At 35.6% G+C, this 25708-nt stretch overlaps 1 long non-coding RNA gene and 1 pseudogene across 1 annotated transcript in view; one reads left to right on the top strand and one right to left on the bottom strand.

Annotated features, from left to right (window-relative positions):
• Nucleotides 1-19354, bottom strand: part of LOC145791007 (uncharacterized) — a 53749-nt gene extending 34395 nt beyond the window's left edge. The window contains exons 1-5 of the long non-coding RNA XR_014330554.1: nucleotides 19278-19354; nucleotides 18716-19198; nucleotides 18545-18614; nucleotides 18344-18415; nucleotides 17201-17289 (exon numbers count right to left, since the gene is read on the bottom strand). This is a non-coding gene — a long non-coding RNA (uncharacterized LOC145791007). The remainder of the gene's footprint in view (nucleotides 1-17200; nucleotides 17290-18343; nucleotides 18416-18544; nucleotides 18615-18715; nucleotides 19199-19277) is intronic.
• A 1190-nt stretch (nucleotides 19355-20544) lies between these two features.
• On the top strand, nucleotides 20545-21754 carry LOC114272579 ((1S)-1,7-diacetoxy-luvungin A aldo-keto reductase pseudogene; annotated as a pseudogene).
• Nucleotides 21755-25708: the final 3954 nt, after the last annotated feature.

Raw genomic sequence — 25708 nt, 5'->3', positions numbered from 1 at the left:
CCTCACTAATCGAAAGGTTAGCAAGTAGACCACTAAGCTCACTCCGTCCTCGCGGAACATACCCCGGTGGCAACACATTACCGACCCGGTCCCCCAGAAAATGAAAATACTCTCCGCTCACGGTACAACAAGTGACCCTCTGGCGGTAGTAATCAATAACTGCCCGGTATGACGATAACCAGTCCATACCCAAAATAACATCAAAACCCCGCATAGGCATAACTACAAAGGAAAATGGGATTCTATGATAATCAACCTCTATATCACAACCCCTAACACCTTGTTTCAAGATCAATTCACCCCCAAGAGGTGACACTACACAAATAGGAGATGCTAGCTGTGCTAACTCCAACTCCAAAACAGATGCAAATGCAGCAGACACAAAGGAATGAGATGCACCCGTATCAATCAAAACATTAGCAACCGAGTTGCAAAACAAAAAGGTACCTCTCACAACTGATGGTGCCGGTACAAGATCCTGCGCAGTAACTGCATACACGCGCCCAGATAACCTCTGATCAACCTGCTCACCCCTAGGAGCATAAGATTGCTGCAATGACTGGGACGATGAAGCCCCCTGATTGGCCCTCGAGGCTTGACCCGACTGAGCTGGCTGCTGACCCTGAATCTGCCTCAAACCAGATGCACCAGGTGTGCCACCCAACTGCGGACAATACCTTTTCATATGCCCTGGCTGACCACACTGATAACACGAGAGTGGCTGGCCTCTACCCTGACTCTGGCTCTGAGATCGAGCCGAAGATGATGCTGCTCTCTGCACTCCTCCTCTCTGAGGACAAACTGGAGACTTGTGGCCCAGCTGGCCACACTTGAAACAGGTAATGTCTCCCTGACTGCCTTTCCCCGAACTAGCACTCGGCACAGGAAAAGTCGATCTAGAAAAGCTACCCTGAGACTGCTGGGGATTAAAACCCTTCTATCTCCTACCATCACTCTGACCATCCTGACTCCTCTTGGAGCCCTTCTGCCCTTCCTCCTCCTCCTGCATCATGATCTCCATATGGGCTGCAGCATCAACCATACGCCCATAATCCCGAATCATAGTTCCCCCAACTCTCAGCTTGAGGCCACGCCTCAACTTCTTTTCAAACTCAATACAACGACGTTCCTTAGACGCCACCAACTCAAGTGCAAACCTGGACAAACTAGTAAATGCAGCCTCAAACTCGGCCACTGAAGAACTCGACTGCTTAAGCTGACAGAACTGGTCTCTCAGCTTTTCCCTGACAGCTGGAGATAAGAACTTCTCCTGGAAAGCATTCACAAAAGCCTCCCACGTACCTCCGATACGACCCTTAGTAAACTTCCACCACTGACCCGCATCCCCCTTCAACTGGAAAGATGCCAAGGTCACTTTCAACCCTTCGTCTTCGATGCCAAGCATCTCAAACGTCTTCGTTGTCTATTCGAGCCATTCATCTGCCTTAAGCGGCTCTTTAGGATCACCCACAAATTCATCCGGATTAGACCGGAAGAACTCCCTCTTCAGAAAGGAAGGTCCTGCATCCGCAACAACAACCTGAGCTTGATTCTCAGCTCTGAGAATGCCTACTGACTCCCTGAATGCCCCTGCTATCTCTCGGGCTAGAGCGCCTATAGCCTGCTGGCCTACTGGCTCGGCCACATTGGCCTGGCCAATTCCCTCCTGAACTACCGGAATCTCCTCTGGCACAGGCACCTCCTGCCTACCCGGCCTACCACGCCTACCGCGTCCTCGTCCTCATCCTGACATCCTAATAAAGGAAACACAGACATTAGCACATTAATAGATGTGCCGAAGCTAAACACTCGCGTCCTAATGCATTGGACAACAATAATTCATTCCACGTAAGCACATAATCACATAAGCACCTACGAATTTCATTCCCGGAATAATGATAGTCCCAATGCGTTACTATAGTTCCGGTTGGAAGCAGCAGTGATCAAGTGCCTTTCCAACAAGACTATAGGAAACTCAAGGTCCGATCAACATCCTAGAAACTACATTCCATACCCACATAATCACATAAACATGTTATCACATAAGCATATAACATTACACTAAGTCTCTATCAAACGAGACGAACCCAATGTGATACTAATCACTTCCCACGTACCCAAAGTATTCAAACCCGGTACGCTCTGATACCAAGTTGTAACGCCCTCAAAATAAACCCATTGTATATACATACATTGACATGCATTATTTAAAGAAGACAATTTATTAATTCATTCATCAGAGTATTACTAAATAAAAGCATTACATGTAACATCGAATAAAATGCCCTGCAGGCTTACATCTTTCCAAGCCAACACTTGGATACAAAAAGATGAGTTCTAACTCTATACAAGAAAAGCCCAAGGCTTGGATGTTTACATGTACTAATAAATAAAGACAATTAACCTAAGATAGTCTTCAAAATCCAAGTCCCTTCCAAGCTAAGTCCTTGGAGGTAGCTTATCACCTGAACCTAAAAATGATGTTCCCATATAGGGTGAGCCACAGCCCAGTAGAAATATACTAAACCAAATATAAGCATTGAATAAAGCAATAGCATTCAATAGATGGTTAATCAAGATAATCAATTACAACATTTTACAGTCTCACAACTCTAATGTCAATGACACGTTCCACTTTCCAACATTATCAATATGGCTCAGAACCTGGCCAAACTTACAACAGTGCATTATAAATATCATATTCACATTCTTCCAATGCCAACAAACAAATGAGACTCAAGCTCAAATCAAAACACTTCATACTTCCAGATTGATACACATTTTAGTGCTGTATCAATAAAACACTTCTATATAAATAAGCACACATAAAAGTGATGCTAATGGAGTCCATCCCCTATCTCCTCCCAAACAAAATCCGGTTTAGAGGTCCATCCCCTATCTTCCCCTAAACCGTGGAGTACATCCCCTATCTCCTCCCACACAAAACAATGTATGCAAATGCAATGCTCAAACAATACATGTATTTTCTGTATCAATGCAATAGTCAAAATTAATGACTTAACCAATGTGATTAGTTTCAGTTATTCCTAATCCACATGCAATGTCTACAACAATCACGACTATCCTCCACCGATAGCCCAAAACAGTTATTTCTAAACTGAAAACAACTATGTCAACAATTCAATAGACAAATGATTCAAATTATCCAACTACGCCATTTAAACAATGAATTCCCCAATTTCATGAATTTAACCATCTTTTCCCAATTCCATGAATTAATTATACAAATTAATTTAATAATACAACTAGGGTTTTTTCCAAAATTTACCAAAGTATCACCAACATATCGAAATACCAAAACTTAGAACAAAACCTATAAAATGGAGTAGGAAATCCCTACCTCGAAGAAAACAACCCAAATGGTGAAGACAGAGATGAGTGCCCAAATACCAATGTGCTCCAAATCGCCAAATGTTCAGATTAAATAGAAGCCCTCGACTCCCTCTATCTTTTTAATAAAGCAACTAGGGTAGAAACACACTCTAAATAGATCAAACCTAAGAGAGAAGATGAGTAGGGAGAGAGAAAAGTCGGACCTTAGGGTTTGGAATCTAAAAAGATGATAAAAAACTGATTAAAACCCGCTGCTACGTATATAAACTGGACAGGCTCGCTCGAGCGAAGACTTGGTCGCTCGAGCGACCAGACACAGAGAAGCTATGCTCGAGCCAAGGAAGCCTTGCTCGAGCCAACAACCCAAAAGCTCGCTCGAGCGAAAGAAAACTCGATCGAGCGAAGAACTCAGACCCTCAGGTCTGTAACCAGACTCACGCTCGAGCGAAGGAACTATTGCTCGAGCGAAGAACGAACTAACTCGCTCGAGCGAAGAAAAGCTCGCTCGAGCCAAGAATGCAAAGCTACAGGTCCAAACCAGACGCAAACTCTCGCTCGAGCTACCAAACCCCGGCTCGAGCGAAGAACCAAAACAACATCTCGCTCGAGCGACAAACTCCTCGCTCGAGCGAAGATCCAAAATTCTGGACAGCAACACTTGGTTTCTAAACCCAACCAACCTGAAACAAACCTGCCCAACACATCCTATAAGTCCAAATGAGCAAATAAGGGACAACAACAACAATTATACAATGACAGAATCTACGGAACCTAAGTCCGGATACAATAATCAAATGGGAGAAGACCGGGGTCGCTATACACAGCATAAAATCTGCCGTGTCCATGCTTCATAGGAATTACTCTCAACCCCCCTTGAGGTTTGAATTTAATACAAATACCCCCTTCATGTTTTAAAAATTACACTGCACTCCCTATCAGTATTTATCTCTAAGTAGAGGAAACAGAAAAACTAGAATGACCTTAATCCCTTCAACTAAAAATAAAAATTTACCATACTACTATCTTCTCATTTTTCCTTATCGTTTGTTTTTTCTTCTATAAGTCTAATTAACACAACCATGTTCCACCACCCAAACTTACCCCACCACCTTCCCTCCTCCCACATCCACCATCACTGTTTTCCACAGCTGCCACTATCACATACCCACAAACACACCCATCTGAAAAAACTCACAACATCAAGCGTTACCACCAAAAAAATTGAAGCTATAACCAAATAAAAAGCATTCAAACAATTTGAGGGCAAGTAATAACCAAAAACCAAATAAAGGCATTTGAACAATTTGGGGGCCTGTAATAACTCCATATTAAATAAATAAAGGCACCGAATTGAAAATAGGACTTCTTCAGCTAGTGCCACTAATCTTAAATGCAGAAGAAAAGCAATCTTATATGGCCCACCACACTGGGGCATATCAACAAACAATTGGTAGACATGCAGACAAGTGACAGACACACTATCGATAAAGAACAGATGTTGAGGAAACAGAGGAAGTTGTGAATCATTATTTAGTAAAGCAAGTTAAGCAACCCACTAGGAGAGTGATAACCCAAAACCTCCTTCGTTGCTCCACTGCCAAATTTGAAGACTGAAGATAAAAATCAAAGGAAATCGTATCGGTTAAGACTATTACGGATTAAGATGTGCTTCTGGACCACCCTTCCTCGGCATTTCCACTCCTCCACACTTTCTCCACTAGTGGCAGTGACCCACCCCTCCCTACCCTCACCCACCTCCATATCTCTGTTCCTCCCTCTATTCCTCTCTCTCTGAGACTAATATGGTTGGGGTTTAGAGCATCCCATTGGATCCCTTATCTTAATTTTATTTTTATTTTTTTGATAAATTACAAATTCGGTTTACTTAAATCATAAATTTTTAAAAATTATATTATACCTCTTAAAATTTCTAATTTCATAACAAATAGGTCCTTTTATTAATAAATCATCAAGTTAATTAATAATTTTTAATAATGTTAACATTTTATTTCAATTAATAATTCAGATAATTTTATTATTGTATATGTGAACAGTTATAAATTTTACTTTTTTAATTAATTCTGTTAAATAAAAAATTCAAACAAGGAGATATTTGTAATTTTTCAAACCATAGGAAGCAATTCATATTTTAAGCAAATATCAAAAAGTATTTGTAATTTATCATAATTTTTCAACTATTTTAGGGGGATTTTTTTTCTCACAAAACCAATCCCATGAATTCCCTTAAACCAACCCCTATTATAAGTTGAACCACAATTGCTCCCTAAGCCACGGTTCACTCCTAAAAAAATAAAAAAATTACTCTTTATTCAACAATCATCATTGATCTCGAGCACCTCCATCCCAAAAATGTAAAATATAAAATAATTAAAAATATTATTTTAATAAAATAGAGAAAGAATAGAGAATACGTTGAAAAAAGTACATGAAAAAATGATTATTAAAATAGGAAATAAATTTTTCAATGATATTTTAGAGTAAATTTTTAAGAAATTTGCTGAGGATGCTCTTACAATGGATATGGGTTGTTATTTTGGGTTTGGATTATTAAGGTTAAAATAGGTATTCCCCATCTTAAAAATAAAAAATAAATAAAGAAATTAAAATAGATATCATGACAATTTTTATTAGAGGGTTACTATTAGCACATATGTAATTTTAAATCTTAATATAGGGCTGCTATTAGTATTTATCTAATTTCTTTGGACCCCCAATTTCTTTGAACTCCTACACTAAATCTTATATTTTATGGGTAAATTACAAATACACCTGAGGTTTGCTTAAAGTACAGATTGCTCCCTCTAGTTTGAAAAATTACAAATACCACCTTATTAGTATTTTTTATTTAACAGAATTAATTAAAAAAATAAAATTCAAAATTGCTCTCCTATATAATAATAAAATTACATAAATTATTAATTGAAACAAATTTCTAATATCATTAAAAACTGATAATTAACTTAATGATTTATTAATAAAAAAAACGATTTGTTATGAAATTAGAAACCTCAAGAGGTGAAATGTAATTTCCAAACCCACAAGAGGCGATTTGTATTTTAATCAAACCTCATGAGGTGTATTTGTAATTTACCCTAAATTTTAATAAGATTTCTTTGAGAACCTCACTTAATATCAATTTTACCCCTATTCATAATACTGTCACACCCAAGTGCACACCCACATAATTTTGCACACCCTCTTATGTTGAAGAACGACGAATGGATTGTTTCTTTCTCCTTCTCTCAGTGAATGAGGGTCCATCTCTTTCTCATTCTCTCAGTGAAAAATGTTCTCTCTTTTTCTCCTTCTCTTATCAATCGGAAATCTCTCAGTCGAAAAATCTCATCAGAAATCTTCTCAACGATCTTTATCTCTTTTTCTTAAGTAACCTCCAACTCCCCATTACATTTTATTTTATTGATTTATTTTGGGGTAAAACCCTCGATACATGGGGTTTTAGAGGGAAAAACTCTCAGAAAAAACACAATTAAGGGAAAAATCCTATAAAATTGAACCTTTCGGCATACTAGTGCTGAACAAAATATTATTGTTCGAAACCCATCTATTTAATTAAATGTTTCTGTTCAGCATTATATTACTAAACAAAAACTTAACAATCGACAAACTAGTACCAAACAAGCTCAAATAATATAGATACCATCGAAAATGACTAAGAATCATTAATGCATGATACATAAACTTACCAATGCAACGCCAACCTTATCAGAGTTGTTGTTATCGTCCTTCATTGCTCTATAAGTATCAATGAATGGTGAAAACAACTACAAATGTAGATGGAAATTTGATTGGAGAAACTCGGAGTTTGTAATAGGATTGTTTGAAACATTAACCGATTTGGACATAAAAATGGTGATTACTACTTTGTTACAAAAATGGTGATAAAAAAAAACAAGTTTAAGGTTTAGGATGGTGATAAAGAGGAACACGTTTAGGGTTTAGGTTGCTGAAGAATACGTTTAAGTGGAGGTGGAGATGTGTATACTATATTATAGGGTGATATTCTAATTGTCTTCATTTGGTGGATGTGTGTTCCATTAAAGGTTGTTAATTAATATAATTTTACTTCAAAGTATAATTATAATAAAAAAAAAGTGAGAATTGGAGGGTCCAAAAAAAATTAGGTAAGTGCTAATAACAGCTCTCTTTTTATTATTGATGTCATCAAAATTCATGGACTTAATGGAGAGGTAAAATTGTAATATGATTTAAAATCTCTTAGGAGTGGAGTATAATTTCTCAAACATCGAGGGGGATTCTGTAATAGAAAAAAATCTCAGGGGATTCTGTAATAGAAAAAATCTCAAGGTTGGTGTAATTTATCCCCAAACAAAGGAAAATGAGTCGGATAATGTATTTTTCTGACAAAATTCGAATAATATATTTAAAGTTGACTTAAAACTCACTTTCTCTAAGCCAATGGGATTGTGGGAATGCGAATAATTAACTATCCATTTTTTAACAAAAAGCATACTCACCACACCACTCACATGATAGTTTCCTTTAACAAGACTAGTTGGCCCCACGCGCGTTGAGGGTCATTCTACAGTTTGAATAAAAATATTTTTAAAATTGTATTTGATTTATGAATATACAAAATGACATGTAATTATATTTTACATTTCATTTGTTGTGATGTTTCATATTTGTTCATTAATTATTATTTCTGAAGATCTTTTATAGTTGTTGATTTGACACAAACGTAACCATTTCATTTGCGGTGGTGCGAGAATTATTTGATGCAATTTTGGTAATTAGCACTTTTCAAAGATTATTTCATGTAATTTTGGTAAATAGCGCTTTTCAAGGAGAGGAAAAAATATAATTAATGAACAAATCTTATATGCATATAATATTATATTTATGTTATAACGCAGGCCTTCAATGTAGCAATTTCGCCTCCGTACATCCCTCTCCCATAGTTACATCTGTGTCAAATCAACAGCAATAAAAGATGTTGAGAAATAATAAGATTGTTTTGGATGAAGGATATATTGTATGCATTTTAATTTTTGGTTGTTAGATTAAAAGGGGGCTCCCAAAAAGAAAATCAACTGTTGAATCGATGCATATTTATAACAAAACTTTACCATATTCATAATAAAAATAGTAATTATTATGATTCATACAAATGTCATTATTAGTAATTATTCAACACTATTATATTAGGCATACAGTGGGGATTTGTCTACAAAAGATAAGAAGAAGAGGAAGTACTCTATGTTAGTGTGATTATGTACAATGTGTATAGATATATCCTTGTCTTTCTTGATGTGCAATATTTTTAATTTTGCGTGGTAAAGTATTGTCATCGTATTGGAAATTCTCATATTTTCCTTTGATGTGGTTGCATATTGCATCAGCTGCAGAGTTGCCTTCTCGACAAATGAAGGTGATTTTACAATCTTGAAAATTTTGTTTTCTTCTTCAGATATTGCCTATGAGTTTCCATACGATGCTACCACAAGTTAGTCTGGTTAGTTCTTTTTTAAAATTTTGTATATATCATTCTTTTAAAGGGAAACCAAGTTTTCATTAAATCAAGACTAATAAAAATTTTAAATAAGATTTCCAACCCAGTTTTTCAGCACTTACATTTCATAACATTATCAAAACATAAAAAGTTGGACACATCTTATAAATAATAGAGCTAATTATCTAAGAGTCATATTTATAAACATTAGAGTTACTTTCCAATAGTCTGCTGCTGTCCAAATTATCTAATGAAACCTATTTCTTTGGTATCTCCAATGGCTTAGCTGCCAGGAAAATTAGATGATCAAGTTTTCATTAAATCAAGAATAAATTAAATTTTCCATCAGATTTCCAATGGTTTTTTTGACCACTTAAATTTGTTAACATTATCAAAAGATAAAAAGATGCACACATCTTATAAATAATAGAGTTAATTATATAAGGTTCATATTTACAAATATCATAGAGTTATTTTGCCATATTCTGTTGTTGTCCAACCTATCATCATCTAATATATATAATTAGATATTTTTAATTATATCTTCATGAATTTGGATCTAAGTTGAACTATAAATGTACCCCAAGTGAATCTCTTACAGATTATTTTGTTTTGTAAGAAGGAAGCGCTATAAATTTTTCATATATGATTCTGTTTTGAATTATTCAGTTCTGTAAGTTTTTAGCTACATAAACTTCATAACATTATGAAAAGATCAACAGCTGAACAGTTTTATAGATGGGCAATTAGAAACACCCCACACATAAACCTAGTTAAGTTTATAAAAAGGTAGTGGAAAATACAATAAAAGACACAAATATAATAAATATTTAAAATTGTGTTCGGTTTATGAATTTGAAAAGTGAAATGTAATTAAAATTGAGACGATGGATTCACCCTATTAACTTAACCTACAGTTTTATAATTTCAACAATTGTGTTTTAAATTTTAATTAATGTTTTCTCTATTTGTACCTGGGGAACCCTTTCTTAGCCCGCAATTTTTAGATTTGGTTAGAAATACTGATTTCGTTTCAGATTGGGGAAATATTGAAGATCAATCTATAATTCTATTTGTTTTTATGTAAGCAATTATTATTGTCTATATATTATTCTTTATTGCATCAAAAGTGCAGGTTCAAGATGAAACTCAAATTCTTATGGAATGAAATCTTATTGCTAATCAAACTTAATTTTTTGTTGCTTCGATGTTTTAGGTGGCAGGAATTTCACATAATACTTTTATAAATTAGTTTGCTTGGTAGAGTTATTTTGCGAAATTTTGTTGTTGTCCAACTTATTGTTATCTAATATATATAATTAGATATTTCTAATTATATCTTGACGAATTTGGATTTGAGTTTGATATATAAATTCACCTAAGAGGAGAAAAAATAAGGAAATCTCATTTATGTTTCGAAGTCAATGGTCTCAACTAAATTGTCCAACTTGAAACTGGCCATTTGTAGTACCATTTTTACATTAGCGTTGGGCATATTTGAACAATAAATAAAGGAGTCCTGGTCAAAATTGGGAGTAGGGGCTGACTAGGTGGCTGCATTTTTGAGACTGTGGTGGTAATGTGAAGCCACCCGGTTCGCTGACTTCAACATCAAGCTGTTTTTGATCAAAGCTATAGTGCCGTTCTTATATCTTCCTTATCAGCACATAAACAGTTGGACAGGTGGACAATCTAAATTTTATAAACATATGATGTAAACATAAATTTCAGAACATGAAACTTCATGTTTCGGATCATCTACCATGTATATCATCAAGAAAACAAGACTAAAACGACATACCTGAATCCATCGATGAACGGTTAAACGGAAGTGCCTGATTGTCAATAAAACCTTTGATATTGACTATGTTATTGCCTTCTAATCCTTTCCCCTTTGGTGCCTTATGTTTCTCTTTGAGAGGATTTAGAAAAACAAAACAGTGTTCTTATCTTTTCACCTTAGGAAGGAATAGGGACCATAACCTTTTAAAGGTTGTAATTGGTTTTCATAACTGAAAGGTAATGAAAACCAATAAATTAACCATTATTGGTTTAAAACTGAAAGGTAATGAAAACCAATAAATTAACCATTATTGGTTTTAAAACTGAAAGATAATGAAAACCAACTTTAACCAATATGTTTTAATTTCTATTTCTGCCCCTCATAGAAATAGAAATTATACAACTAGTATCTACACATTAGGTCCATAACACATATATACTCTTAAGCCTATTAACTAAATTGAATCACTTAAATTGTAGGCTTCTTATAAATGATAACACCACATTTAATTATGTGGTCCCATTGAGATATTATCTAACAATCTCCCACTGGACCACATATGTATCCTGAAAAATGTGCTTAACTTTAGTGAGCTCAGAAATTTGTTATCATAACTTGAGGGTATCCAAACAATCTTGTCCATTAACTATATTAATATAGGATCAAAGCGGTCTTCGTTACATCAATCGTAACTCGACCCACCAATGGTCACGTATACAAATATAGCTAAATGACATAGATCAATCATGGATACGTAGTATGGAAATTACATGTGATGTGATCCATACATGCCTATGTCCAACTGGTCCTACTTAACTTTATTGAGATCAATACTTCACAATACGTAACAGAGCGTAATAAACTGAATACTTCATTTTTGCAGAAATTAATCTAATTACATAGATAAAACTCTAGGCTGGCATAAAGCAGTAATATAAATACAAACTCCCACTAAACCAGAATGTTCTCAAATAGAACAACACCCATATGAGCAGTGTGCTCATGAAAGACCTTGGGTGGTAGTTTCTTCGTAAGTGGATCCGCTATCATGGAGTTTGTCCCAATGTGCTCTATGGAAATCTGTCCACTCTGCACTCTTTCTTTTACAACTAGGAACTTGATATCAATATGCTTTGATTTTGTCGAGCTCCTGTTGTTATTGGAATATAAAACTGCAGACTTATTGTCACAATATATCTTAAGTGGTCTTTCAGTGCCTTCCAAAATACGCAACCCAGTGACAAAATTCCGCAGCCATATCCCTTGGTTTGATGCCTCATAACATGCTACAAACTCTGCAGCCATGGTGGATGAAGCTATGAGCGTCTGCTTTGCAGACCTCCAAGAAATTGCTCCGCCAGCTAACAGATAAATATAGCCTGATGTGGATTTCCTACTGTCTTGGCATCCAGCAAAATCGGAGTCGGAATATCCAATGACCTCTAACTTATCCGATCTCCTATATGTGAGCATATATTCCTTTGTTCTCTGTAAATATCGCATAACACGCTTGACTGCTTTCCAATGATCCATGCTAGGATTACTTAAATATTTGCCTAACATGCCAACTATAAACGCAATATCCGGACGCGTACATACTTGAGCATACATTACACTCCCTACAGCTGAGGCATAAGGAATCTTCTGCATTTCTTGAATTTCAAGACTGTTCTTCGGGCATTGGCTGAGACTAAACTTGTCTCCCTTAGCAACCGGGGTTTCACCTGATTTACAATTTTGCATGCCAAATCTAATGAGTATTTTTTCGATATAGCTCCTTTGTGATAATCCCAGAATACCCCGAGAACGATCTCGGAGTATTTCGATTCCTAATACAAAGGAAGCATCACCAAGATCTTTCATTTCAAAATTCTTAGATAGAAATCTCTTGGTGTCATGCAATAAGTTTATATCGTTTGTGGCAAGCAATATGTCATCAACATATAAAACCAAAAATATGTGTTTACTCCCACTGAACTTGTGATACACACATTCATCAACAACGTTAGTTTCAAAACCATACGAAGTGAGAACTTGATGAAATTTGAAGTACCACTGACGAGAAGCTTGTTTGAGTCCATAGATGGATTTAGTCAATTTGCAAACCATATTCTTTGGGTCTCCTGACACAAAGTTTTCTGGCTGCACCATATAAATTGTTTCTTTAATGTCACCATTAAGAAAAGCTGTTTTGACATCCATCTGATGCAACTCAAGATCAAAATATGCAACAAGCGCCATAATTGTCCTAAAAGAATCTTTCGAAGAAACTGGAGAGAAAGTTTCTTTAAAGTCAATTCCTTCTTTTTGAGTAAAGCCTTTGGCTACAAGACGTGCCTTATACCTCTCCACATTACCATTTGAATCCCTTTTGGTTTTAAATATCCATTTACAACCTACGGGCTTCGCACCAACTGGTAATGAGACAAGTTCCCAAACTTTATTGTCTTGCATAGACTTATATTCTTCATTCATGGCTTCTATCCACTTATGAGAGTTGGAACTTTCCATGGCTTGACGAAAGTTGATTGGATCATCTTTCGACATTCCATTTTCTACCTCATGTTCCTGGAGATATACAATATAATCATCTGAAAATGCAATTCTCCTTTCTCTAGTGGATCGCCTTAATGGCACAGATTCTTGAGGTTGAGGTTGTAGAGTTTTTTCCTCAGGAACAGTTACCTCATCTTGAATGGGGGTTTGAACTATATTATCTTGAACAACATTGTCTGGTTGAGGATTCGAAATTACTTCTTGAGCAATGACAGGTATAGGAACCTGTGATTGGTCAAAAGTAGTAGTAGGAAGTGGGATTACTCCTACTTTCTCCTCAAAGACAATGTCTCTAACTGGATTTCTCCCCCCAAACTCAACATCCTCAAAAAATGTTGCAATTCCCGTCTCAAATATTGACCTATTTGTGGGATCATAAAATTTGTAACCCCGTGATCGTTCGGCATAGCCAATAAAGTAGCTGCTAATGGTTTTAGAGTCCAATTTTCGTTCATGAGGTTTATAAGGCCTCGCCTCAGCAGGACACCCCCACACATGCAAATGTTTTAGACTAGGCTTTCGCCCAACCCAAAGCTCATAAGGTGTTTTTGCAGCTGCTTTAGTTGGCACCCGATTTAAGATATAAGTTGCTGTCTTTAGAGCCTCACCCCAGAGGGACTCTGGTAAAGTAGAATGACTGATCATACTTCTTACCATATCCTTAAGAGTCCGGTTTCGTCTCTCAGATACACCATTCATGCTAGGTGATCCTAGCATGGTGTATTGTGGGACGATTCCACATTCCTCCAGGTATTTTGCAAACGGTCCTGGACGTTGTTCACCTGATCCATCATATCTGCCATAGTATTCACCACCACGGTCAGACCTGACACTTTTAATCCGTTTGTTGAGTTGTAACTCAACTTCGGCCTTAAATCTTTTGAATACGTCCAAAGACTGTGATTTCTCATGGATAAGAAATAGATACCCACATCTGGAATAATTGTCTATGAATGTGATAAAATATTGTTGACCATTCCAAGACGCCATAGGGAATGGGCCACAAATGTCCGTATGAATTAGTTCTAAGACATCTGTAGTCCTATGGGCACCATATTTCTTTATTTTGGTCTGTTTTCCCTTGATACACTCAACACAGACATCAAAATCTGAAAAATCAAGAGAGTCCAAAATTCCATCAGACACAAGGCGCTCAACTCTAGATTTAGAGATGTGACCTAGGCGTTTGTGCCATAATGAGGATGAATTTTCCTTAGTTAATTTACGCTTTGTACCTCGTGATTCCACGTGCAAGGTTGCATTATAAGATGCAATAGTTTCGAGCAAATATAGATTATCAAACACATTAAGTAAACCAGTACCAATAACATTGGAATTAATAGACATACTAAACTTCATATTTCCAAAAGAACAATAATATCCCAATTTGTCCAATACAGAAACAGAAATTAAATTCCGTCTAAAGGACGGTACAACAAAAGTGTCTAATAAATCCAAATAATAACCAGTTTTCAGTAATAATCTAAAGTGCGCTATTGTCTGCACTTCTATTGACTTGCCATCACCCACAAAGATGTATCTTTCAGCATCAGTTGGCTTTCGGTAGTTCAGGCAACCCTGCATAAAAACACATATGTGAGTAGTAGCACCAGAATCTACCCACCAAGTGTTTCTTGGTACTGAAGCTAAATTTATTTCAGAACAGACCAAAACATGAAATGGACCGTTCTTTATACGCCAGGCGACGTATTTGGCACAATCCTTCTTTCTGTGTCCGGGCTTGCCACAAAAGAAACAACCATCCTGCGTTTTCTGTTTCTTTGGTTCCGGACCCTGAGGAATAGCAACTTCCTTTCCCTTATGCGTTCTTTTGCCCGTATGCTTGGAGGTGCTTGCTAGATGAGCACTTTCAGTCCTTTCTTGCTTCAATCTCTCTTCCTCTTGCACACAAAATGAAATGAGCTCATTGAGAGTCCATTTCTCCTTCTGGTAGTTATAACTGACCTTAAATTGGTTAAATTGTGCAGGAAGAGAGATGAGAACTAAATGCACGAGCAAATCATCAGATAGGTCGAGCTTTAGTGCCTTAAGTTTTGAAGCAAGATGAGACATTTTCATGATGTACTCACGAACATTACCCTTGCCTTTGTACTTTATTGAAATCAAGCTTGCTAAAAGCGTGCTTGTTTCAGCCTTATCGTTTTTAGCAAAACGCTTTTGAATTTCTAAAAGAAATTCACCGGCAACGGTAACATCCTCTGTTATTGCACCCCGAAAAACTTCTGGAATCCCACGCTTCATGATCATAAGACTTAGCCTGTTAGAACGATCCCACTTTTCAAAGTACACAGTTTCCTCAGGAGTACTTTGTGTAGTGAGAGCATTCGGTTTTGGCATCCTTAATGCCAAGTCTATGTCCATGCAGCCGAGAACAATCAATATGTACTCTTTCCAGTCCTTAAAGTTTGTTCCATTTAACATTGGAACATTGTTCATGTTGGCAGAGATTGAAGTAGTCGACATTAAAGCTGAATCGAAAAGAAAATAAAAGGAATAAACAATTATACTCACATTAAGTTACCAAACAGATAATCTCTAAATTTATTAATTTAATGACAATATCTCAAGATACCTAGCACAACATTAATACCAAGCCTTTGGGTAGTGATATTAACTGTAAGTGGTATTCTTGTTGAAATGATCAAACATTGACAATAAGTTATGTCAAATAACAAATCTATCTTTTGATGGATTTATTATTCACATTAGGTTTCCTTGACAACTGGCACATGTTTATCACCACAAAATGTGTGTGTAATTCTGCCAAGTCTTAATCATGTCTTTGGACCGATAAATACCCGCATGAGATACACAGACATGAATTTCAAAACATTCCATATAAAACAATCTAGACAAGAGAGATCACTTTTGTGACATCTTGTTTGAATTGACTTATATTTAGAACATTAGAAAATTAAATTTCCGTAGACGTTGTATGAAATTACATTAAATTTAAAGATTTCTAAATTTGTTACCCCGTATATGTTATATAATCTGCAGCAATCCCAATTATACACATATATATAAAAATACATGATGTTCACCATTTGAAAAATGAACCGCCCATCCGAATTATGTTCCATTTCCAGAAAACAAAACAGAATTTGCAGCAGAGGGAAAAACAGAAATACAAAAAACAGAATCTGATTCCAAGAAACTAAATAGGATGAATAAAAGCATATCTATTCTGATAATAGACATGATATAACCGCTCTGATACCAATTGTAAACATAAATTTCAGAACATGAAACTTCATGTTTCGGATCATCTACCATGTATATCATCAAGAAAACAAGACTAAAACGACATACCTGAATCCATCGATGAACGGTTAAACGGAAGCGTCTGATTGTCAATAAAACCTTTGATATTGACTATGTTATTGCCTTCTAATCCTTTCCCCTTTGGTGCCTTATGTTTCTCCTTGAGAGGATTTAGAAAAACAAAACAGTGTTCTTATCTTTTCACCTTAGGAAGGAATATGGACCATAACCTTTTAAAGGTTGTAATTGGTTTTCATAACTGAAAGGTAATGAAAACCAATAAATTAACCATTATTGGTTTAAAACTGAAAGGTAATGAAAACCAATAAATTAACCATTATTGGTTTTAAAACTGAAAGGTAATGAAAACCAACTTTAACCAATATGTTTTAATTTCTACTTCTGCCCCTCATAGAAATAGAAATTATACAACTAGTATCTACACATTAGGTCCATAACACATATATACCCTTAAGCCTATTAACTAAATTGAATCACTTAAATTGTAGGTTTCTTATAAATGATAACACCACATTTAATTATGTGGTCCCATTGAGATATTATCTAACATATGAAAACATAAATAGTTGTATAGTTTCATGAATGAGCAATTAGAAGCACCACACACAAACTTAGTTAACTCCTCAATTATTGAGACACAGTAACGAACACACAGTGCGCATCTGCTGAACATGTGAGGGTGTACGTACCAGGCTTTGCAACTGCAGGACCAGAGCGTTGGAGGCCTACTTTTCACAGCATTACGGCAGGAAGAAGATCGACAATCTTGTTACTTCATCTGCATAATAAAAGAATCATGTGAATTGCCTGACAACTAAGACATCAAAGAGACTCAAAATTAACTACGATTAGCAATAAGATTTACTTCCACAAAAGTTAGAGTTCCATCTTCAATGTCCACTTTTGATACAACAAAGAATAATGTATAGACAACAAGAACTGGTTACATAGAAACAAAACAAATTAAAGATTGATCTGGAATTTTCACTTTTGGTTAAAGCTTTTTTGTTAATGTGTGTGTATGAGAGAAAAAGAGAGACAACACTTTTGACAAATTTAAATTATGTCCACCGTAATTTTTTTTTTTTTGTCGTATGATTCTTTTAAAGGGAAAACAAATTTTCATTAAATGAAAAATAATTAAAATTTTCATCAGATTTTCAAACAATTTTTTCACCACTTAAATGTGATAAAATTATCAAAACATAAAGAGTCGGACAGATCTTGTAAATAATAGAGTTAATTATCGAAGAGTTATATTTACAAATATTGTAGTGTTATTTTGCCAAATTCTGTTGTTGTTCAACGTATCGTCATCCAATCTATGTAGTTAAATAATTCTAATTATGAGGTGATGGCTGGTCCTATGTGTTTCATATGACCCGAAATTCTCGCTCTCTCTCTTTCTCTCTCTCTTTCTCTCGTAATGGTTTATTTGAAGCTGACTTGAATATCAAGCTGTTTTTCATCAAAAATATGGTTCCATACACGTAAGCTTAGTTAAGTTCATAAGGAGGCTGTAGAAAATAAAGTGAGAGACAAAAGGTACAGCCAAGAATAGAGTCTAACTTTGTAGCTGCATTTTTTAGATTGTGGTGCCAATCTAATATGTTTTTTCTTAGACCTGTTGGAAAAGGTACAGTTAAGAGAGTCATTGGAATTTGGCTGACTTGAACATCAAGTTGTTTTTCATCCAAACTATAGTTCCATCCTTATATTTTCCTCCTGAGAACATAAACAACTGGGCAGTTGGACAATTTATATTTCATAAACCTATCAAAACATAAACAGCTGAATATGAATATGAATATGAATGGAATAATAAACTTTACCTTCATGTTGTAGTCACATCCATAAGTGTAATGGATGATAAAAATTTTCCCAGTTTCCAAATCCCATGGTGGCTGAAAAATCAGCAGAGCAAGAACTTTTAAGAAAGCTTTGATGTGCACATAATAATGTTGTATCTGTGATTCATCAATCCACTACAATTGAAAAACCTAAGAAGAGATTAACAGTGCAGGGTTCAAAACCTGTATCATAAAGTCTTTTCGAAGTATACGCTACACACCTTGCAAAGCCGAGGCCACAGCATAAGCATACCTTAGCTCAAAAAAGGAAAATATAAATGTCAAAAAAATTCACCATTCCTAAATTTTAACTCAACTGCGATATAAGTGATTTATTTTCTCTATTCTACTCACATTTCTAGCACCCATCCAAATGTTTTATCAGTCTCTGGGTCATCTTTCATTCGCAAAGAAATATTCATCCATGTCGGTGCAATCTTCTCCCAAGTATCTTGGACATTTATGAAAAAGACACAAAAAGAATAACAATAGAAGCCAAAATCAACAAGCCACTGTAAACTCAAAATAGTTTAAGACTTAACATGAATTAAGATGTATTTCAGAAGTTACTGCCATGTGATAGGAAACTGAGTCAAACCAATTATTAGGAGGTAAATAGTGAGAATGGATTTTACTACCTTGATAATAACAGGGGAATTGCCTGTTGGATCAATATTTGTTAGAGGGCCATTCTCCTTGGCAAAAAACTTCCACACAATCTTCTCATGTTCTTTGGGCTTGATGTAGAAAAAAGGAAAGCCAGCAAGAAGCCCCCCATGTGCCAAATTAGGAAATGGATTTACAAATATGTGATCAGGCTCTGCCATCAATATGTATCTATGGCAGTAGCAAACAAACAGATTTAGAGTTTACTAAATGTAAAATGTAACTCAGACATTAATAAAAGGACACTCACTCTTCTTCAATAGTAGATTTTTCCAGCCATTGTAGAAAGGCCCATGGTCTATTTAAAACAATATAACCCTGATACAGCATTTGAAAAACATATTAGAAAAAAAAAATTAAAATAATAAATTAATTAAATAGTTTTAAAAATCTGACCGACATTAATAACAGCTGCATATTTAATCATAAAGGGGAAGGAGAAAATGAAGTGGGAAAAATGTTCAACTACATCTTTGCTGATCATTATGGAAGCAAATAAGCAGCCTAGCTGGAACCAAGGTGCAAATCTGTGACTTGCAGTTAAACTTTAGTCGATCAGGAAATTAGTTCATAAGAGTTGCTAGAAGTTTAAGAAAAACCTTAACAGAATTACATGAAATTTTAACAACTGATTTGAGTCCTAGGACAGGAAAATAGATCATAGGAATCAGATAGAAAAAAGGATAAGGCCATTTGGGTAGCAATATTTTCGCAGTTCTATGGTTAATCTGGTTCTATGTTACTTAGATCGTGGATTGTTCTGATACGTGAAACAAAAATGGGAACAGGAACGGGAAGGGAAACGTATTAAGCCACATGCTCTAAAATGTGGTATGATGGGGGTAAACTTGTATATATTATACTTGAGAATTTAAGGAATTTCTAGAGTAATTTTTTTTTTTTAACTATTAGACATCCAAAAAATTTAATATTTTCTATGAGCATTATGACCCCCCTTTTTTTTTTGTTGATATTTTTGTCTTGTCAAAACTTAACTCACCTTAGATTTGAATTCATTATATTTGATTTTTTTCTTCCTAAGGTAACATTCAATGATATATATTGAAAAAAACTTTTGAATCGCTTTGGATCACTAAAATTACCGTTTTAGAATGGAAATGTAACCATGTTTCGAAACGCGTGTACCAATATGTAATTTAGTAAGATATTAATGTTTTCTGGTAACATAGATCTGGTTAGCCAGGAACCAAATAGTTTTTCAGAATTTGCAACCTAATTGGGATTCCATCCTCAATCTTATAAAGATAAGAGTGGCATTTTGCATCAAGGCAAAAACAACTCTCATGGAGTATTTATTAATGACTTTGTCTACCATCTGTAGCAAATTAGATTGGGCTCTTCGTGATTCTGTTTTTGGCTTATTTAGATTTTGGTGTGGAATATGCTCTGTTTTTGGTGTCGGGTAGTGAAGACTTCCGTTGCCTTTTGCCTTTTGCCTGCTGGTGCAAGTATAGACAATTAGGGATTAATGGGCTGCTTGTTTGGCCGCATAAAGGATGGGAATGGATTGGGTATGAGATGGAGTCCACCAATGGCATGTTTGGTTTGGGCATACACTAGTAGGATTAAGACTCCAGGTGGATTACTAATCCCCCTATGTGGGTGGATTAGCTTAGGTAGATTTTGGGTTCAACAAATGTGACCATTCCATTGCCAGGCTTCAGAACAGCTGCTTGGCCTTTTGATGCATTAGAAGAAATCATGAAAGAATCCATTCTGAATGTTCTAAAACTCGGGTATAGGCACTTTGATGCGGCTGCACTTTACTAGTCAGAGCAGACCCATGGTGAAGCCATAGCACAAGCTCTACAGCTCGGCCTCATTCAATCTTGCAGTGAGCTTTTCATCACATCCAGACTTTGGTGCTCCGATGCACACCCTGACCGTGTCCTCCCAGCACAGTAAGATAATATAATTTTCATTTATAATTATAATTAACAAAGTTATACATACTACTTTATTTTGATTATGTTTTAGTACATGTAGTATTTTTAGGAGACTTGGGTTGGAGTATTTAGATCTATATTTCATTCACTTCCCAATCAGCTTGAAGTCCGGGGCCTACGAGGTGCCTTTCAGTAATAAGGACCTTATTTCCATGGATTTCAAGTCTGTGTAGGAGGCTATGGAGGAGTGTCATAAACTCGGCCTCTCCAAGCATATCGAAGTTAGCAATTTCTCTTGCAAGAAGCTTCAACAGTTACTTCTCACATCAAAGATCCCTCCCGCTGTCAATCAAAGAACGTCAAAAAATAGAAGAAATGACCAAAAAATGACATAAGGTTAGGGAGCTTGGATGGATGCCTCCTGTTGCTCCCTATTTTGATATGCTTCTGAAGTCCTTTTTTTTAATCTGCAAAAATGGGAGATTTTATTGAGTAAACAATGATGAGTACATCAAATAAAAAGAAAGGAAGAAAAGGAAGTGCATGAAGACTACATCATAGCAATCTCGAATCATCCCAACTAGGTTGGCACAAGATAAAACATGGAATCATGTGCAAGCACCTCCAAAAAAATCTTATTAAGGTTGCTAAGAAATCAACCAAACTGATAGAAAGAGAACACCAAAGCACGAAAACAACAACTAAGCAACCTAAGAATTTCCACTGCCATTTAACAAAGGAAAGCCAATACCTTTGAAATGAGCAATAAATCCTTTAGAAACTTCTCTGACTTAACTTCAGAAAAGTTAGCCAATACCAATTTCTAACCAATAATATTTGGGAGTTTTAATTTGAGAGCTCTAATAAAGCTCTAATGATGTAGAGAGTGCCTATGTGATGAGGGTTCACACTCTCCTCTCTCTATCTCTCTACAAAAATGTTTAAAAGCATTAAAAGTGGAGCTCTAATGAGAGCTCTACTTATGTGGCATCCACTCATGAATGATTTGATGTATGTGTCTTTTTTTATTTATTTATTTTGCTCTATGCCACATCATTAGTGTCATTGTTAGAGCTTCAAATTTAGAGTTGTGAATCATTGCTCCTCTCTCTACTCTCTCTCTCTCTTCCACCTCATTAAAGCTTTCATTAGGGCTACTCTGTAACGACTAATTTCTAACAGTCCAATACCAAACCATAAACAAACTTATTCCCTAATTGTCCGTACTTGTAGCAACAGGCAAAAGCCAAAAGCCAAAAGCCAACAGAAGTCTTCACTACCTGACACCAAAAACAGAGCATATTCCACACCAAAATCCAAATAAGTCAAAAACAGAATCACGAACAGCCCAATCTAATTTGCTGCAGATGGTAGACAAAGTCATTAATAAGTACTCCATGAGATTTGTTTTTGCCTTGACGCAAAATGCCACTCTTATCTTTGTAAGATCGAGGATGGAATCCCAATCAGGTTGCAAATTCTGGAAAACCATTTGGTTCCTAGCTAACCAGGTTGACCATAGAACTGCGAAAAATATTGCTGCCCAAATGGCCTTATCTTTTTTTCTTACTCTATTTCCATCCCACCTGAAAAACAGAGATTTAACAGAATTTGGAGTCACCCATTCAATATGCTACCAGTTATGATTTGAGTTTTGAGTTGTTGTATTTCGAGTTTTAAGTTTTTTAAATGAGTTTTGAAAAGAAAAAATTTGTTTGGTTATGAGTTTTGAAAAAAGTTTTGAGTTATATTGAGTTTTGAGTTGTATTTTAAAATTTTTTGGGTTTATTTTTTTAGGGTAAATATTTTTTTATTGTAAAATTTTTTTATTTATTTTAATATACGTTATATTTATTACATTTGTGCGCTATATTTTTTTAAAATATTTAAAATATTTTATTTTAAATATATTTTTTTTTCTAATTTTAAAATTTTTTGAATTGCCCATATATATTTAAATCATAACAAATTATTTGGCCAATACTTAAAAAAATAACAAAATATTTTTTTCAAAAAAAAAAATATATTTTTCTTCAAAAATAAAAAAAAAATATTTTTTCAAAACAATATATAATAAAAAATAATAAAATAAAATATTTTTTTATTTTTTTATAAAAGGTAGAGTTTTGAAAGAGTTTGGTTTTGAGTTTTGAATTATTTGTTTGATTATGAGTTTTGAAAATAATTTTTTAATTGAGTTTTGAATTGTATGTTTAATTATGAGATTTGAAAAGAGTTTTGAAATTTTTTGATTCAAATCACGATTTCAAAACAAAACCAAACGCTGCCATTGCTACCCAAATGGCCTTGTCATACCACCTATAAAATAGAGATTTAACAGAATTTGGATTCACCTATTCAATACCCCACCAGTCAAGACAAACCACCCAAGCCTTCCAAACTCTATTACTGGAAAGCAGAATGTGGTCCACTGTTTCAGTATCTGATCTGCAGAAATGATTGACACTCAAATTCGGGTTATTAAGAATACCAAATTTCGGTAGCAAATCAACGACTTTGATTCTACCATTCCATGCTAACCATCCAAAAAATTGGACTCTAGGAGGTATGGCATTCCCCCAAATGAAGGACATGATTCTCACTTTCGACTCACAGGAGGATTCGAGCCAATTATAGAGGATGTGAATTGAGCAAGTGTTCAAAGGATGGGCCTTCCACTGCAACATATCCTGATTATCATTGAGCTGAAACTGAGCTTGGGAAATGAGATTATGAAAGAATTCTAATGATTCCTCTTCCCAAGGTCGAAGAGCTCTTCTAAATGAGCCCTCGCTATCAACTTCCCACTGATCCAGAAAAAATCTCACTGACTCATTTTTAAGCAAAGAAAGGCTAAAAAGTCTTGGAAATTCCTTCTTTAGTGGACATGCCTTAAGCCACGAATCGTTCCAGAAGGATGCTGATCCTCCATCACCAATGGAAAGCTCAATATTGGAACCAAAAAAGGAGAACAAGTCAGAGCATCTATCTTTAACAGTTATCCTTCCAAATTCTTGATAAGTGTCGAGAAACAGTGTCAAATGGAAGCCAAGATCATTGACATGCAATATTTAAAGAAAACAATTCATTAATTCATTCATCAGAGTATTACTAAATAAAAGCGTTACATGTAACATCAAATTAAATGCCCTACGGGCTAACATCTTTCCAAGCCAACACTTGGACACAGAATATGAGTTCTAACTCAAATACAAATAAAGCCCTAGGCTTGAATGTTTACATGTAATATCAAATAAATAAATAACAACTAAACTAAACAGAGTCTTCAACTCCAATTCCTTCCAAGCTAAGTCCTTGGAGGTAGCTTATCACCTGAACCTGAAAATGATGTTCCCATAAAGGGTGAGCCACAGCCCAGTAGAAAAATACTAAACCAAATATAAGCATTGGATAAAGTTATAGCATTCAATAGATGGTTAACCAAGATAATCAATTATAACTTGATATTGTCTCATGACTCTAATGTCTATGACATGTTTCAATTCCCATTATTATCAATATGGCTCAGAACCTGGCCAAACTTACAACAGTGAACTATATATCACATTCACATTACTTCCAATATCAACAACACAGATGAGACTCAGGCTCATATCAAAACACTTCGTACTTCTCATTTGATACACATTTTAGTGCTGTATCAATAACACGTAAAAACACTTCAATATAATAAGCACACATAATAGTGATGCTAATGGAGTCCATCCCCTATCTCCTCCCAAACAAAAATCCGGTTTAGAGGTCCATCCCCTATCTTCCCCTAAACCGTGGAGTACATCCCCTATCTCCTCCCAAACAATATGCATATGCAATGCTCAATCAATACATGTATTTTCTGTATTAATTCAATAGTCTAAATTTATGACTTAAACAAATTGATTAGTTTCAATTTTCCCTAATCCACATGCAATGTCTACAACAAACACGACTATCCTCCACCGATAGCCCAAAACAGTTATTTCTAGACTGGAAATAAATATATCAACAATTCAATAGGCGAGTGATTTTAATTATCCAACTACACCATTTAATCAATGAATTCCCCAATTTCATGCATTTAACCAATTTCCCCAATTTCCTTAAATTAATTCTACAAATTAATTTATTAATACAACTAGGGTTTTTCCCAAAATTACCAAAGTACTCCCAACATATCAAAATACCAAAACTTAGAACAAAACTTATAGGATGGAGTAGGAAATCCCTACCTCGAAGAAAATAACCCGAATGGAGAAGACGGAGATGAAGACCCAAATTCCAATGTGCTCCAAACCACCAAACGTTCAGATTAAATGGAAGCCCTCGACTCACTCTATCTTTTTAACAAAGAACTTAGGGTAGAAATACACTCTAAGTAGATCAAACCTAAGAGATAAGGTGTGTAGGGAGAGGGAGAAGACGGTTCTAGGGTTTTAGAATCAAAAGGGCGATGAAAAATGATCCAGAAAGTCGGGTCTCGGATTTATGCAGTCGACTCCCCGCTCGAGCGCGAAAATCCCCGCTCGAGCGTCAGACACAGACTCACGCTCGAGCGTGAAAAGATCCGCTCGAGCGTCGATTGCACACTTCCAGAAGTTTTGCAGGCGATGGTACCCGCTCGAGCGCCAAACTCTCCGCTCGAGCGGAGGGACTGCAGAGTAAAGTACTGGGAGATGGAAAAACACGCTCGAGCGTCAAAAATCCCGCTCGAGCAGATAAGCAACAATGAAGAGCCCGCTCGAGCGTTAAAACTTTCGCTCGAGCGTGAAGGCCA

Source organism: Camellia sinensis, chromosome 5 (assembly GCF_055761805.1).
Source record: "Camellia sinensis isolate YWXY chromosome 5, ASM5576180v1, whole genome shotgun sequence".
In the NCBI taxonomy this organism is placed as follows: domain Eukaryota; kingdom Viridiplantae; phylum Streptophyta; class Magnoliopsida; order Ericales; family Theaceae; genus Camellia; species Camellia sinensis.
Note: the sequence above shows the minus strand (reverse complement) of the source record. Positions and strands in the feature narration are given on the sequence as shown.